The sequence below is a fragment of the Peromyscus californicus genome, unplaced genomic scaffold, assembly GCF_007827085.1.
Source record: "Peromyscus californicus insignis strain IS unplaced genomic scaffold, ASM782708v3 Scaffold_5__1_contigs__length_169319896, whole genome shotgun sequence".
Classification (NCBI taxonomy): domain Eukaryota; kingdom Metazoa; phylum Chordata; class Mammalia; order Rodentia; family Cricetidae; genus Peromyscus; species Peromyscus californicus.
Window position 1 is genome coordinate 110641162 of NW_026294573.1, and position 14234 is coordinate 110655395.

At 39.0% G+C, this 14234-nt stretch overlaps 1 protein-coding gene across 22 annotated transcripts in view; it reads left to right on the forward strand.

The window, feature by feature from the left end:
• Lingo2 (leucine rich repeat and Ig domain containing 2) overlaps window positions 1-14234 on the forward strand; it is a 1194974-nt gene that overhangs the window by 1134719 nt on the left and 46021 nt on the right. The window lies entirely within an intron of this gene.

The window sequence follows — 14234 nt, forward strand, 5'->3', positions numbered from 1 at the left end:
GCTTGACAGAAGCAGGAAAGTAAAAGAAATCAATCTGAATACCCAGGGCGAGACTTTCCCGAGTCAGTGTGTGGGTTTAGCAGAGAGAGAAGTGAAAATGAGTGTGGGATTTTGGTGACCACTGGAACCTCATGGAAATGGAGGAGCAGGTGGAAGAAAGTACAGAAGATAAAGTTTCTGAACAGAGGAAAGTTCAGCTGGATAGTGTACCAGTGTTAAAATGTATATTTTAATATGACTGCTCAGTCTTTAGGAAATAAGACAAATGCATACCCCGACTTCCTTTGGCATAGATGAAATACTATACTATGCATTCATCACTTGTCCCCTAAAATGCTTTACTGTCCCTAGTCTCATATGGAGCTAGTGGCAGTGTTGCTGAATGTGACATTATTTGGTCCCTGTGTTTGCATAATCGATATTTTAGTTGTTTGGTTGCCCTTAATGCCGTGTGTGCTTCCTCGCTGTCTGTATCCTTTCAACGGCAGCCAAGTCCACCATTCTAAAAATAAGGCCACACTGACGCCTGGCCTCCAGCAGGCCTCAGAGAGCTGTGCTAATAGATGCTTTCCATGAGCATCCAACTGGAGCATCCTAAATTAAGCAGGCTAACACCTGGCCTCTGGCCGGCCGGAGAGAATGGTGCTAATTATAGTTGCCAGTAAACAGTACAAGTGAGACCCTTTGTTTTCATTTAGCATCGGAACAGATCTAGAGGGCTTATGGGGTGATCTTAGCAGGTCACCTAGCAAAACGTTTGCTCTGAGGAGAAAGGATCAAAGCCACAAGTGAATCAGGCCAGAGAGGAGAACTATGTTCTCAAAGCTCTTCCAAAAAGCTGTAGACAATCTCAATAACTCACCTCAATACAGAGAAAACTTGGTCTTGGTATTGTTGCTCGCTCCACTTAACCAGGTTTCCTTATTTAGTCCTGTGACTACTGGAAAATCTGGACTTGGAGAAAGCAAGAGTTTAGAATAGCAGTTTGAATTATTTTCTATTGCTTTTTTAAAAGTTTCTCCCTATCTCTCCCTTCTCTGTGTGTCTCTGTGTCTCCATGTCTCTTCCTCCCCTCTGCATGTGTGTGCATGTGTGTGCATGTTCGTGTGTGTTTATTTAGCAAGGTCAGAAGAGGGCATCGGATCTTTCAGAGCTGGAGTTATGGGCAGTTACAGGAGTCCTGGCTTGTTATGTGGGTGTTAGATTCAAATTCTGGTCCTCATCATGGCCCAGCAGGTATTCTTAAACACTGCCATTTCTCCAGCCTCCTTTCTTTTATTTTTGACACTGCCATCTTCAGAGTCACACTCACATTTGATTGGCTCACTGTACAGTCTAGAACCTCCATGTATTTTTATTGTCTTCAACCATTAAACTAAAATAACACAATTACTCTTTGCAACCAGGAGTGTTTAAAGCAGTCCCTCCCCTGCTACTGTTCCAGCATTTCTCTGATAACTAAACACCACCATTCCTTTGTCCTCCACCAAACTTACTATGACAGTTACAACTCAGTGACCTTGGGCCAGTAATTTAACTACTTCTTCATTTGTAAAATGGTAATAAGAATTTAAATAACTATAGAAGATATACTGGCTGGTACATAGTAAATCTCAATTAGTGCCAACCCCCTTTCTCTATTCTGCTTCTAAAATGTAAACGCTAATGGGCAATAGCAAGCTATGACTTCTAAGTTAGACACACAGAAAGAAATTCACATTTTTCTGTATCCTGCAGTAGAATTCCACCTCCTTACTTCAGGAAAAGAACATTCATTCCTTCCAGGCACAAAGTCCGTGTTTGCTGATGGCTAGTTCCAACTGCCAGACGGCATAATAATTAAATGCCAGGTACATTTTGCTTCTAACTTTGAGTCTGAAGGAAGGCTTGAAGTCAATACTTAACAAGATGATGTTCAGCAGTAGAATCTCTGGCAGATTTCATACAGTTGCACTGCAGCTCAAAGCTTACCTGTTTGAACTTGCTCGGTTCCACGTTTGAAAGGTGCTCAAGAGACCACAGGCAGTGTTCCACAACTACACAATACAATTAAGTTAGTAGTTGCAAGGCTCATCATTAACCTGTGACTCCCATAGGTCAACTTCAGAACAGTATGCATTTACATTACTATAGGCCAAGCAACCGAGAATAATTTCAAAGTAGCTAAAACTAGCATAGAACTAGCATTATTCAGTATTATGAAAGAGATAGAAAATTTCCAAGACATTCGGGTTCTTCCCAACCCCTGTTTTCCATAGTATAGCTTCCTTTCTTCAAAGTTACTGCTTTTGTTTTTTTCTTGTAGCCTCTACCACATTCCTCGCCCCCTTTTGAAATTTCCTTCACATAACCCTGTCCAAGATTATACCCATCTTAGGAGGACAAGACTCTGATGTAACTCCTAACAAAAAAAGAAAAAAAAAAAACCTCTGGTGGAAGAGTAGAGAAAATTGGGAAATTAAAAAATACAGCGATCATCTTGGCACATTTTGGCTCACCCTAAGTAAATAAAACCAACTTAGATGTAAGTTATAAAATGAATAGTGAGGTCTAGTCACTTAGATGTATGAATGAAAAAAAAAAAAAGAAAACAGAAAAAACAATTTCACCTTCCTATTTCTTCACTTAACCATTTCTGCTGGGATAAAAATCAAAGCACCTCTTAGTAAGATGCAAGACCTGATGTTACGTCACACCGCTAGTGGGCAAGCTGCAGAGCAACTAGAAGACATCAGTCTGTGTATGATTGATTGCCGGTCTCTTGCACCTTCTTGATAGGGGATTGACAGAGAGGAGGAGAGGAGGCAGTCCTGACTTTTACAGATGGATGTGCCTCAGCCATCTGAATCCACAGCTTGTGCCCTGTGGCCTGTCCTACTTGCTCCCTCACTTCCTCCTGGTGCCATTTCTCCATTAGGGCCCACCTACTTCAGATAATTAACACATCCTCTGTTCTGTGTGCTTATAGTTTATAACATCAGTCTTATGATCTACCCCCACTGACATTAAATTTTACTTTCGATTTTAATTGCATTTATTCATTATGTACATTGTACAAAATAAGACCAATTTAATGAGACTATTTTCATACACTTTTATGTTGTTTGTGGTATACTGTATTTTGAGAATGTTCTTATCAATACTCCTAGCACTTTCCTTTCTCACCCCTTTCTTCCCTTTTCCCCCAGATCATTTTGTTTCTAATTTCATTGAATACATGATTTCATGTATATATATATGAAATATATATGTATATTCTAGAATCTACACATGAAAGAAAGCATATGATTTTTCTGAAATTAGCTTAATTAACTTAACATGATTATCTCCAGTTGCATCCATCTTCCTACAAATGAAATAATTTCATCCTTCTGCATGGATTTATATTATGACATATATTATGTACATATTATATATAATATATATATAAATAAATCTGCCTTTAAAAGTTTATACAGTTTCGGCCGGGCGGTGGTGGCACATGCCTTTAATCCCAGCACTCGGGAGGCAGAGCCAGGCAGATCTCTGTGAGTTCGAGGCCAGCCTGGTCTCCAAAGCGAGTTCCAGGAAAGGCGCAAAGCTACACAGAGAAACCCTGTCTCGAAAAACCAAAAAAAAAAAAAAAAAAGTTTATACAGTTTCAATCTATAACTTCACATTTCAGCATATATATGTACCACATTTTTATACATTCTTCTGTGTTGTGTACTTAGTTTAGTGCAATAATTGAACTATTGTCAATAGTGCTGTGATAAACTTTGATGTTCAAATGTGCCTGTAATGTGATGGCTCAAACTCCTTCAGGTAAATTCCCAAGAGTCATATAGCTGAGTCATACTATAGAGGCAGTTTGGTTTTGTGAGAAATGTCCATATTGATTGCTAGAGTGACTGGAATAGTTTCATTCATGTGAGCAGTATAAAGTGGTTCCTTTTTCTTCATATCTCTATTAGCATTTTTTTGTTTCGTTAAAGACTTCCATCCCAATGGGGGTTAGATAAAATATCTATGGTAGCATTGATTTGTATTTCTCTGGTGACTAATGAAGGTAGATATTAATTTAGGGTCATTCACATTTCATTAGCCCTTTTACTGAATGTGCTATTTGAATTTTTTAAATTCCCTTGCTTATTCTAGATATTAATCCCCTGCCAGATGTTTATCTCACAGTTTTTCTGCATTCTGTTGACTCTTTTTTTTTGTCAATCTCTCAACTTTGTTAAATATTTCCTTGTTGTACAGAAGATTTTTAATTTCATGAGGGCTCATTTGTTGATTATTACCATATTTCCTGAACTACTGATTCCCTATTGAGCAAGTCCTTGCCTATGCCTATATCATGAAATGTTTGAGTTATTTTTCCACTCAATTTCAGAGTTCTGTGTCTCACACCAAGGTCATTGACTCATTTGAAGTTGATTTTTGTACAGCATAAGAACAATTTAGTGTTGTTCTGCTACATGTGGATATCCAGCAGCATTTGTTGAAGAGGCTATCTTTTCTCGGATATGTCGTTTTGGCATCTATGCCAAAAGCCACGTTGCAAGAGCTGCATGGGTTTATAAAATACCTGGTCCTCTATTCCTTTGATCTGGGTGTCTGGCTTGTTCCAGTCACCGTGGTGTTTGTTAGCATATCTCTGTAGTAGAAATCAGGTATGTTGATATCTACACCGGTTTGTTGTTCAGGACAGTTTTTGTTAACTTGCAATCTTTTTGCTTCCATATAAATTTTAGGGTGATTCATTCATTTACTTCAGCATTAACACCACCAATTTACTGCTTCTTAGTTATGTAAGCTAAATGAAGCAAGTTACTCAATATTTATGGATCCTACCATCTCATTTGCAAAATGGGAGGAAGAAATGCGTTCATGCAAGTGAAGTTCTTAGAACAAATCCTAGCATGTAGGAAGCACAGTGGTTGGTTTTGTGTGTTCATGTGTTCCTGTGCATTTTCAGAACCTTGAACTGTTTCTCATGTTCCTGGAAATCACTCACACATTAGCCTCTGAAGTGCATTTCATTTCCTGTCTATGGAAGAGGTGATTTCCACTGACTGATACAATAGTGTGCAGTGTATTCATGAGGAGAAAGAGGATATGCACCAACCTGTTAATGAACAGGGCCCAATATAGAGAGCCAGAACAGACAAAACTCTGATCTCTTGTGTAACAGTCACTAAAATGCTTCTTATATAAAATCCGCAGACTTCAGAGTTGCCTCAGCAACCTTCTAGCCCACCAAACATTGTGCAAGCTGGTATTTAAAATTTCATGAAGGAAGGAAGAGTTACAATTTTCAGAGATCCTCAAGATCAAACACAAGATGAGACTCAGTGCCTGCCCAGTGCATGAAGCGTGGAATGAGGAGACATGCTTTTTGAGCTCTTTCCCAGTCAATTTTATTGATTAAACCTCAATCTCTCTAGCACGGTGCATGTTGCTTGAATGTCTAAAATCAGCCTTTGAACCAAGTGGGGACACTCTCCGAATAGAGAGCAGAAAACTTCAAACTGCTGTTGTCTTTGAGTAGAAGCTACTGGAAAACAGGGAACTTAACTGGGTCTCAGAAGGCTTTTAGGTCACATGTGCTAAATCCCGCCACTTGACTTGAAGGTGCCACATTTGACTTTCTGGCCTTCCACTAATCTTGATGGACAGAGGCCTTCCTCTTAGAACAAGGCAGAGCAGCAGCCCCAAGGCCCTTTTGGATGGGCTCAAACTGTTCCTTCACACTGCTTACAGGGAGGGACCTTGCCTTGTCATCCTTCTCATTTACCCTTTCCTATCTCCATTCAAACAAGTCATGCAACAAAACAACCCCCACATTCCCTTTGGAAAATAGTGTGGGTTTGTAGAAATAACATGAACTTTGGGATCAGAGAAAACTAGTCTCTGAGAGTCTAAATTTTCTTGACATTAACTATATCATAATGGGCAAGTTGTCTTGGTTTCTCTCTGCTTTAGTTTCGTCTTAATATGTAAATGAAGGTAACATCCTACAGTGTTGCTGAGAGGAGTGGATGAGGTAATATATGAGAAATACATGCTTTACACGTAGTGGGTATTTATGTGTTGATTATGAAAGGCAAGTTGGGTGAGAAATAGAAGGCAAGGGCTTTTAAAGATAGTGGAAGTTCTGGAAAAATTCACATGGGTGTCTGATTTGTTAATAAAATTTTAATTTGACTGTGATCAATGAAGAGCCCCACTTGTTGTCCACTAATACACACTCATCAATAAACCCAGAGAAAATCTATCACTGTTATTTCCTTTCATTAAAAAGCAATATCATTATTGATCAAGTCTTCTAACTGACCTGTGGTTTACTTTCATACATTAAACTTCTGCTCATCACAGAGGGCACACATTTTCCAATTACCTTTAGTTCATAATTCATTATGTCACAGTAGAAGCCAAACATGAACACAGAGTCTTTATTGAGAAAAAGTACCACTTAAGCACTTCTCCGATTGCTTTCTCTCTCTAACACTACCTGAATCTCATACAGAACCTGTGCAAGGACTAAGGGATTCCAGAGAAAACAGTCCCTCACAGCTGAAACTCAAGCCCTTCACTGAGGACCAGAAATGAGTAGTATACCAACTGATAAAAAGAAATATTAAGTTTCATGACCGAAGGGCTGGAGAAATGCCAAAGCAAACATCTGTTGTTGTATAAAGATGGCTAAATACTTATCATCTTATTAGCTGTGGTCAACACTTCAAACATATTCCCTTCAAAAGTAATGACAATACATTTTGCCACTTGAATTTGAAATAATAAAATTTTAAACATATATGTATGTAATATGTTACATACATATTGCAATATGTATGTAAATATATAGACATACACCATTTCACAAAGGTTGCTTCAAGTGCCTTGATATATCTCAGAGTCAGTACCCCTCTGGAGGAGTTTAGATTTACCCAGAAAATATATTGTTAATTAGATCTTTTTCTTGCTAGTTCATTGACAGGGAATGAAGTGAATGTCTGGCATAAAAGGCACTTAGCATCCTTTGAGTCTGAGGGTCTTATGATTGTGCAGGTATCTTTCTCCATCTCTATGTCAGAGTGGATTCATTACGAGATGAGGTTTTGTTCACCTTGTCTAAATAGGAACATGTTTGAGAGGCCACCAGGCAGTGGGACCTAGACCTGTCCTTAGTGCATGAGCTGGCAGTTTGGAACCTGGGGCCTATGCAGGGACACTTTGCTCAGCCTGGGTGAAGGGAGGAGGGGACTGGACCTGCCTCTTCTGAATCTACCAGGCTGAGCTGAATCTCCAGGAGAGTCCTTGCCCTGGAGGAGATGGGAATGGGGGCATGGGCTGAGGGGAGGAGGAGGGAGGACAGGGGAATCCATGGCTGATATGTAAAATTAAATTAAATTATAAAATAAATAAACAAATAGGAACATACACTTTGTATCTTTGCATCTCAATATTCATCAATATTCTTGCTCTGAACAGAAATTAAAGCTAAAATTTTAAATAACTGAAATCAGAAACAGTTTATGTATACTTCAGGTCCTGTCCCCCATATCCATACAGAATAGGACTAGGATCCTGCCTCCCTCACTAGTAAGAAATGATGACTACTCTTCCAAAAGTCTGATGCTTCATTTTCAAAGTATAAGACGACAGTGACTTTAATTTACAGTAAAGGTATAGCTTGATAAATCTATTTTATTATTACATTTCCCTTTGTAAGCCTTTGTCTTTTAGTATACAAGAGCAGTTTTCCATTTCTTACCTAAGAAAAGTATTCATTTTCCCCATTGAGTTTCGTATTATAGGATGAGTGTGAGATGCCCTTCCAAATTTTGGTGACATTGTAGAGGTGAACTGAAGGGTAAAATGCTAGAGCTTTATGTAAATATCATCTTATTATATCTCTGTTTTCAACTCTGGTAGATTAATAGTGAGATTATAATGTTAAACAATAAAAAATAAAATGCATAAGATAATTTTAAATGATTAATTGGTAACATTATTTTAAAATACACATCTTATATACAGTCTTTAATCTTTTACTGCTTAAGAATTTTATACATTCCTATAATGTGTTTTGATCAAATCCATTCCCATTTTCTGTTCTCCAGTCCTCTCCTTCACCACCACTTTCTCCTCCCAACTTCATGTGCTCTATTTTTTTTTTAACAAACTCAGTCTCCTTGGTGCTGTCCATATGTGCATAGATACAGGACCAAGTTTAGAATCATGGGACTGTGGGGACCACACCTATGTAAAAACTGATGCTCCTTCCCACTGCAGTGCCCAGTTCCCAACAGGCTGAGGTGGCACTGCATGAAGCCATTCTCCATCCATGCTGAGATTCTGACTGGCTTACTCATGTGCCAGTCTTATCCAGTCACAGCCACTGGGAGTTCATGTGTGCAGTAGTCTAGTTCTGTCAGGCAAATATTGTTTCAGAGATCAGCCAATCAACTAGAGACCAGAGAGCTGGGTGAGATGGCATGTCCTGGAGTCCCAGCTGTACAGAAAGGGGAGGCTGGAGTAACACTGGAGGTCAGGAGTTTGGAGCCAGACTGGTTAATATGGGAAAAATCCATCCACAAACAACAAACAACAAAAGAAGTGACTACTGCAAGATCACTGGGTGAAATAGTTATCAGGAATATACTACTTATTCCACTTTATTGCATTCCCTTCCCAGATACATTAAACTTGTGGGAAATTAAATTAGGAAATGGAGATTAGTAGCAGTAAAATTGATTTTTTTTCTAATTTTATATTTTTATTCAAGAAATTTTTAAATTCATTTTACATACCAACCACAGATTCCCCCGTTCATCCCTCCTCCCACTCCCCCAAGGCTTCCTCCCTGGCCCACTTTTCCATCCCCTCTTCTGAAGGAGTAAGGCCTCCCATGGGGAGTCAGCAAAGCCTTGTACATTCAGTTGAGACAGAATCAAGATCCTCCCCTTCTTCATCAAGGCTGAACAAAGGTCCCACCATAGGTAATGGGCTCCAAAAAGCCAGCTCATGCACCAGGGATAGATCCTGACATTGAAAAATAAAATTAAGGATGGCAAATCCTTGTACATGAGAGGCCACTAGCCCTGTGCTGATTGACAGACTCCTGATCCTGGCGCTCCCCATCCTCAGCCTTAAAAGCTACCTCCACCTAGCACTTCAGGTGATTATTGTTGGCACATCTGTGAAGCCGACTTCCCATTTCTTAGCAGTTATAGTCAAACATTCAACATTAAAATTTCATTTCAACTGTTTGCTAGCTGTGAAACTGAACAATTTAATGTTTGCAAAAAAAATGCTCAGGATTGTTATATGATGGGGGTAATAGGCTTAGTACAGTACATGAAACATATTAAGTTCTCAATTAGAGGTGTTGCTCCAATGATCTAGACCATTTATCTCTTTTTTAAAGCACAGTTATTTATTTACTTAAAACTTATCCTTTGAGCCGGGCGGTGGTGGCACACGCCTTTCAACCCAGCACTCAGGAGGCAGAGCCAGGTGGATCTCTGTGAGTTCAAGGCCAGCCTGGGCTACCAAGTGAGTTCCAGGAAAGGCGCAAAGCTACACAGAGAAACCCTGTCTTGAAAAACCAAAAAAAAAATTAAAAAAAAAAACTTATCCTTTGTATTCCATATAAACATACAATGAAATACAATCATGTACACCCCTCATCCCCCCCCACTAGATCTCCCTGGGTCACCCCAATACATTCCTCTCCCAAATTCACACCTCCCACTTTTCCTTTTAATAACCCACTGAGTCCATTGCTGCCCCCATATGCAGGAGGGTGGAGCCATCTACTGCAGCATGGGCAACTTACCAGTAGCTGCACACATCTTCCCAAAACAATAGTTCTCACTCTTAGTAGCTATAAACTGCCAATAATTCTTCAGTTAGGGCTAGGACCTCATAAGCTTCTTCCCTGTCTGTCCGTGCTGGAATTTAGGATGCCTTAATCTTGTGCAGGCAACGATAACTACTATGAGTACGCGAGTGCAATAGTCATGTCGTGTCAAAAGACAACATTTCATGGCACTTTTATCCATCTTCCAACTCTTACATTAGTCTTGCCACCTCTTCAATAATGTTCCCTATGCACTGGCAAGAGTTCGATAAAGATGTGCAACAGGCCTATGCCTGAAGGAAAGTGGATACCCATCTAGGAGGCCTTCTAATTCATTCAGGCTGCTAGAACAGAATACCACTGGGTACTTTATAAACAACAGAAACATATTTCTCACAACTTCAGAGAATGGCAAACCCAGGGTCAAGTCACCAGTAGACTCCATGGTAGAATCTCCCTGTGTCTTCACTGGCTAACAAGGAAGGGCAGCTCTCTGGGGTCTCTTTTATATGGATACTAATTCCATCCCCAGGGATCCATCGTTATCACCTAACCTCCTCCAAAAGACTCTGTGTCCTCAGACCATATGTTGAGAGTTAGGATTTAACACTTGGACAATGGCAAGAAGGGAACACTGAGAGCATGTGCTTGAAAATGCACCCAATAAACTGTAAGTCCCCTTCAGGCATCTGCTGCTGCATGGAATTGCAGTTCTCATAAAGATGGCTCATTCTGGGAAGTCTTTAGAATTCAGTATCGAATCAATGCCAAGGGTGAATCTGAACATGAGGTGTTCTTACATTTCATCTCAGGAACAAAGAGGCCAAAGTACCAGCCACCCACACACTGCAGCCTTGTCTCAGGAGCTCTTTTATTAAATGTCCTCTTCACTGTCACTAGCCAGATATAAGGAGCTAAAAACATTCAAGCACACACACAGATGAACCAAAAGTGATGTTTTCACTGAGGTCTACTGGGGCTTGTTTACAGATCCTGAATCTGGGCTAAACAGCCTGAGGACTCTCTGAATGCCGAGTCTCATTATCTGTTTAATTTTAGATGTATTTCTCCCCCATTCAAAATAAAAGCACTTGTCACTCTGGCGTATTTTTTTTCCTGGAAAGCACTGTGTCAGCATGAGATTGTCAGACTCTTCTACAGCTCTGTGACCTGGGCTCTGATGTGACTGGGGAATAGCTTACACATTGCTTTAAATATTTCACTAATATGTAAATAAAATATGTTGCATGTGCACAGAGATGTGGCTGCTGTTTATTGCAGTCACATGGCTTTTATTCCCCAATAAAGTTCATCTTATGAGGCTACACAGTCAACAGCACTCACTAGAATACTGGCATTTGTATAGAAGACTCTATGTAGTTTATACTTATTTATACTAGTAACCCAGGAGCTGTGGTAGCTGGGAGAAGTGCAAAAGTAAAAATTAATATTCTTTTGAGGAGATGTAAGTCACATAAACAAAAAAATGAACACTGTTAGAATGTCCTGTTTTCTAAAGTAATAAATCAGTTATCCAAGTGGTGAATCTTCTTTCCAGCAATGAAGGAACCCTGGCTGTCTGGAAAGTTTAATTCTCAGGTGCTCAAATGTGAGGAGGGACCTCCTCTTGTCATTGTTTCTGTGCTCTGTGGCCGTCGGTGTCTCTCCTTCCTGCTCTTCCACTTTTTAGTTGAGGAGACTGCAATGTAAAGTCCAGAATTTAGCATGCAATCTGAGCACATTTCCATGAATATTGCATAATTATTGAGGGATAACATCTTATGCATTTTCAGGTGTTGGCTCCCAGTTCATCCTTTTCCCATTTACACAAAAAGTCGATTGAAACAGAAGTTTTTGTTATTGCCTTAGTGGAATCATCTCACAGGATTTCTCACAGATATTTATGTGCTTGGAACCAAACTCAGATCAAAAATATATACAGACGGTTCTCCAAAATGTCGTGGGAGTGGTCCAGCTCATTGAGTATTCCTGTCACACAAAAAACACTTTCAAGCTAGACTGTCTACCAGCACAGCTTTCCCTTAAACATAAAGGAGATAACATTCAGAAATGCACCTTCCAATGCGTTAATGAACTACTCTTAAAACTTAAGCACTCTAAGCTAAGGGTGAAATCTTTAAATAGTCCCCTTTCAGAAGAATGAGTCCAGAGGTAAACTGGATCAGAGTATAAAAGATGGAGCCAGACTGTTCTAGCGAAGAACACTCCTAAGGGCTCTGAGAATCAGTTACCTATCTATAAAACAAGGACATAGCCATACCTCCTCTGTGAAGTTGTGAGGAATTAGTGATGGGATGCCTGAGAGGACCCAGATTTCTTCCTGGAATTTAAACTATAGCTAATATTTCCTATTAAATACTTTTCTTATGTTACATGACCTTAAAACTATAATAGGGAAAAGGAAGTTTTTACTTGACTAGGTCTAAATGAACTAGTAGTTTGATTTGGTCGTCATATGGTTCTGTTGCAAACAGAAGAAGCGCTATGCTCTGAGAACATGTCATAATCCTTCCCAAGAGGCAACTTTCAGGCAGAGAAGAGTCTTCATCCAGTGTGGGAAGGCAAGCAGCTCTCTCTGTGTCACTCAGTCCCAGAGTCCCACTTCACCTCCAAGCTGGGTCTGAGGAAGGAATAGTTCCTTCCTTGAGTCGTCACATTTTACTGCCACACCTATGTGGGTTGATATATGGCAATTCTACAACCCATGAGCAGCTAACAATTCAGAAAATATAAGTGGTTTTCTTTGGCAAGGGCATGGTAAACTAACTTAAGTCAACTATATACAGTTCTGTTGAAAAAACTCAACTCTTCCTTGGTATTAGAGATACTAAAGACAAACTTTGTACAACTTGGATGAACTCAAAGACAAGCATCTGAGATTCTCACTTTTCCTTATCTAGGGGAAAGATTTTTAGGCCTCCATTTAGTCCAGCTTTAAAATTACTTGAACAGCAATTGGGATATGAGTTTCTAAGAGACTTCTGTCCTAATGAAATCTAAAATGTCATTAAGATGTCATAAATGTATAATCAAGCTGTCAAAGCCAGATTTAATTACCTTTTACATTAACTTTGTGCTTTGGAAATGGTTTCAGATCCTGTCCAACTTGACCAAGACAGTTATTAATGTTCCCATTTGAAAGATAAGAAAGGCAAAGAACAGAAATGTTAATAGACTTACCCAGAATTACTCAGTGACAGGGTCAGGGTCAGGTTAGACCCTAACTTGTCCCATTTCACAGTGTCAATGATTCTCATATGCAATGACTGTAAAGGAGATACAGTCCATGATGATGTCTTCCATCTATTATACATTCCATATATAAAAACATCTCCAGTGTTCTCTTCCCCAGTGAAGAGAACAATTCAGGCCACAAAAAAGCAGTCTTTCTCATAACTAAAGAAATCTACACATGTGTCTAGGAGACTGGCAAGATAACTCTGTGAAGACTGGGAATATAGCAAATGGATTCTGATTTTGCAGGTTTTCTATTGGATTTTGATGAAGCATCCTGTAAAACCCAAAGGTTATGACCCTTTTTCCTATATTGTTATCTAATAGTTATGTGCAATATTTATATTTTAATTTCAATGTTTAAAACTCTTAAATTACACATGACTTAAAATTCAAACACAATAAGATTGTAATGAAAGGCTTTTTTCCATATCCTCCCACATCTATCCAATTATCTTCCCTCAAAAATACATTATTATTATTATTATGGTTTGCCAAATTGACGTTATCCACATGTTAGGCAATGGCATGTTAAGTATCTTTTCATATTTCAGTTAAATGAGAATTTTTAGAACAAGTTATAGATAATTCTAATGTAGACACTCTACACAACATCAGCTAACTCCTGAGAAAGAATACTGGCCATATATATATATATATTTCATATAAGTTCCTTCAGTGATATAAATGGCTCTCAAGCTTTAGAACACATAGGATTTACCTGCACATTTCTTTCAAACACAGCATTCTGGGTCTTCCTACCATGAGAAACACTTGAGGAAGTATTTCCTTTTTTCTATTTTTAAAAAAGCTTTTATTCTTTAAGAATTTTATATAATATATTCATCATCTACCCCAGTGCTTCCCAGATCCCCTCTTTCCCATCCACCCAACTTTGTATCCTTTTTTTAAAAAAAAATCAAGACCAATTTTAGGCCAAAATTTAGTCCATCAAGACCTATTTGTGTTGTCCAATTATTATTGGTGAGTGGCCGTCCACTAGAGCATGGTTGACTCACCAGAGCTAAGTTCCAACTCTCTTCTCCCAGTAGCTAACAATGAGTCAATATTCTTAAGTTCTATTCTTAGGGCTTAACTTAATTACCTTCCTAAGTACATTATAGCCATA